Source organism: Polistes dominula, unplaced genomic scaffold (genome assembly GCF_049000335.1).
Source record: "Polistes dominula isolate Pdom_NZ unplaced genomic scaffold, Pdom_raw_medaka contig_368, whole genome shotgun sequence".
NCBI classification, from domain to species: Eukaryota; Metazoa; Arthropoda; class Insecta; order Hymenoptera; family Vespidae; genus Polistes; species Polistes dominula.
This window is the reverse complement of record NW_028300996.1, coordinates 91,931-95,465: the sequence shown is the minus strand read 5'-3', so window position 1 is coordinate 95,465 and position 3,535 is coordinate 91,931. Positions and strand designations below refer to the sequence as shown.

Genomic DNA, 3,535 nt, shown 5'->3' with positions numbered 1-3,535 from the left:
AAAAGATTCTTAACAAAATTATTGTATCTCCCTTACTTTTTAAGATATATTAAAAAAAAAAAATTCCCACTATTATTTACATTATTTTAAATATTTTAAAAAGTAAGCAAGATAGAGCGAATTTACATATATAGTCTTTTGTAGACAATTTTATTTCTTACAAAAAAACAAATATACAAAGATATTGTATTTCTATTACTTTTCGAGATATATTAAAAAAATAAAAAAAAAAAAATTCCCAACTTTTTTTACATTTTTTAAAAATATCTCAAAAACTAAGCAAGATTTAGCGATTTTACAAATATTGTGTTTTGTAGACAATTTTATTTCCTACAAAAAAGGTTATATACAAAGATATTGTATCTCCCTTACTTTTCGAGATATATAAAAAAAAATAAAAAACAAATTCCCACCTTTTTTTACATTTTTTAAAATATCTCAAAAACTAAGCAAGATTGAGCGATTTTACAAATATTGTCTTTTGTAGACAACTTTATTTCCTACAAAAAAGTTAAATACAAAGATATTGTATCTCCCTTACTTTTCGGGATACTTTCAAAAAAATAAAAAACAAATTCCCACCTTTTCTTACATTTTTTAAAATTTCTCAAATACTAAGCAAGATAGAGCGATTTTACAAATATTATGTTTTGTAGACAATTATATTTCCTACAAAAAAGGTTATATACAAAGATACTGTATCTCCCTTACTTTTAAAATATATTAAAAAAATAAAAGTCAAATTCTCACCTTTTTTTACATTTTTTTAAATATCTCAAAAGAAAGCAACATAGAGCGAATTTACATATATTGTCTTTCGTAGACAATTTTATTTCTTACAAAAAAAGGAAATATACAAAAATATTGTATTTCTATTACTTTTCGAGATATATTTAAAAAAATACAAAACTAATTCCTACATTTTTTTACAGACAGATTTATTTCCTACAAAAAAGGTTGTATACATAGATATTGTATCTCTCTTACTTTTTGGGATACTTTCAAAAAAATAAAAACAAATTCCCAACTTTTCTTACATTTTTTAAAATTTGTCAAAAACTAAGCAAGATAGAGCAATTTTACAAATATTGTGTTTTGTTTACAATTTTATTTCCTACAAAAAAGGTTATATACAAAGATATATTATTTCTATTACTTTTCCAGATACATAAAAAAAAATAAAAAACAAATTCCCACCTATTTTTACATTTTTTAAAATATCTCATAATCTAAGCAAGATACAGCGATTTTACGATTATTGTGTTTCGTAGACAATTTTATTTCCTACAAAAAAGGTTATATACAAAGATACTGTATCTCCGTTACTTTTCAAAATATATTACAAAAATAAAAGTTATATTCTCACCTTTTTTTACATTTTTTTAAGTATCTTAAAAAGAAAGCAAGAAAGAGCGATTTTACAAATATTGTGTTTTGTAGACAATTTTATTTCCTACAAAAAAGTTTATATACAAAGATATTGTATCTCCCTTACTTTTTAAGATATATTAGAAAAAAAAAAATTCCCAACTTTTTTTACATTTTTAAAAAATATCTCAAAAACTAAGCAAGATTTAGCGATTTTACAAATATTGTGTTTTGTAGACAATTTTATTTCCTACAAAAAAGGTTATATACAAAGATATTGTATCTCCCTTACTATTCGAGATATATAAAAAAAAATAAAAAACAAATTCCCACCTTTTTTTACATTTTTTAAAATATCTCAAAAATTAAGCAAGATTGAGCGATTTTACAAATATTGTCTTTTGTAGACAACTTTATTCCCTACAAAAAAGTTAAATACAAAGATATTGTATCTCCCTTACTTTTCGGGATACTTTCAAAAAAAATAAAAAACAAATTCCCACCTTTTCTTACATTTTTTTAAAATTTCTCAAAAACTAAGCAAGATAGAGCGATTTTACAAATATTATGTTTTGTAGACAATTTTATTTCCTACAAAAAAGGTTATATACAAAAAAAGTTTATTTCTATTACTCTTCGAGATATATTAAAAATAAAAAACAAATTCCCACCTTTTCTTACATTTTTTAAAATTTCTCAAAAACTAAGCAAGATAGAGCAATTTTACAAATATTATGTTTTGTAGACAATTTTATTTCCTACAAAAAGGTTATATACAAAGATACTGTATCTCCCTTACTTTTTAAAATATATTAAAAAAAATAAAAGTCAAATTCTCACCTTTTTTTACATTTTTTTAAATATCTCAAAAGAAAGCAACATAGAGCGAATTTACATATATTGTCTTTCGTAGACAATTTTATTTCTTACAAAAAAAAGGAAATATACAAAAATATTGTATTTCTATTACTTTTCGAGATATATTTAAAAAATACAAAACTAATTCCTACATTTTTTTACAGACAGATTTATTTCCTACAAAAAAGGTTGTATACAAAGATATTGTATCTCTCTTACTTTTTGGGATACTTTCAAAAAAATAAAAACAAATTCCCAACTTTTCTTACATTTTTTAAAATTTGTCAAAAACTAAGCAAGATAGAGCAATTTTACAAATATTGTGTTTTGTTTACAATTTTATTTCCTACAAAGAAGGTTATATACAAAGATATATTATTTCTATTACTTTTCCAGATACATAAAAAAAAATAAAAAAACAAATTCCCACCTATTTTTACATTTTTTAAAATATCTCATAATCTAAGCAAGATACAGCGATTTTACGATTATTGTGTTTCGTAGACAATTTTATTTCCTACAAAAAAGGTTATATACAAAGATACTGTATCTCCGTTACTTTTCAAAATATATTACAAAAATAAAAGTTATATTCTCACCTTTTTTTACATTTTTTTAAGTATCTTAAAAAAGAAAGCAAGAAAGTGCGATTTTACACATATTGTGTTTTGTAGACAATTTTATTTCCTACAAAAAAGGTTATATACAAAGATATTGTATCTCCCTTACTTTTCGAGATATATAAAAAAAAATAAAAAACAAATTCCCACCTTTTTTTACATTTTTTAAAATATCTCAAAAACTAAGCAAGATTGAGCGATTTTACAAATATTGTCTTTTGTAGACAACTTTATTCCCTACAAAAAAAGTTAAATACAAAGATATTGTAGTTAACGGCCTTGCCGTGATGGAAACACAAGTTCTCGTCCGATCACTTAAGTTAAGCATCACTGGGCACGGGTAGTACTTGGATGGGTGACCGCTTGGGAACACCGTGTGCTGTTAACGCTGGAATGAAAAGGAGGAAAAGAGGGAGGAAAAAGGAGGGAAAAGAAGGAGAGGAAGAAGGAGAGGAAGAAGAAGGAGAGGAAGAAGAAGGAGAGGAAGAAGAAGGAGAGGAAGAAGAAGGAGAGGAAGAAGAAGGAGAGGAAGAAGAAGGAGAGGAAGAAGAGGGAGGGGAAGAGGAAGAAGAGGGAGAGGAAGGAAGGAGAGGAAGAAGAAGGAGAGGAAGAAGAAGGAAAGGAAGAAGGAAGAAGGAAGGAGAGGAAGAAGGAAGGAGAGGAAGAAGAAGGAAGAAAGGAAAGAGAAG

The 3,535-nt window shown here is 25.2% G+C and overlaps 1 non-coding gene across 1 annotated transcript; it reads left to right on the top strand.

The window, feature by feature from the left end:
• Positions 1-3,115: 3,115 nt before the first annotated feature.
• On the top strand, positions 3,116-3,234 carry LOC149032284 (5S ribosomal RNA). The gene has a single exon (XR_016176856.1). It is a non-coding gene; the product is annotated as a 5S ribosomal RNA (ribosomal RNA).
• Positions 3,235-3,535: the final 301 nt, after the last annotated feature.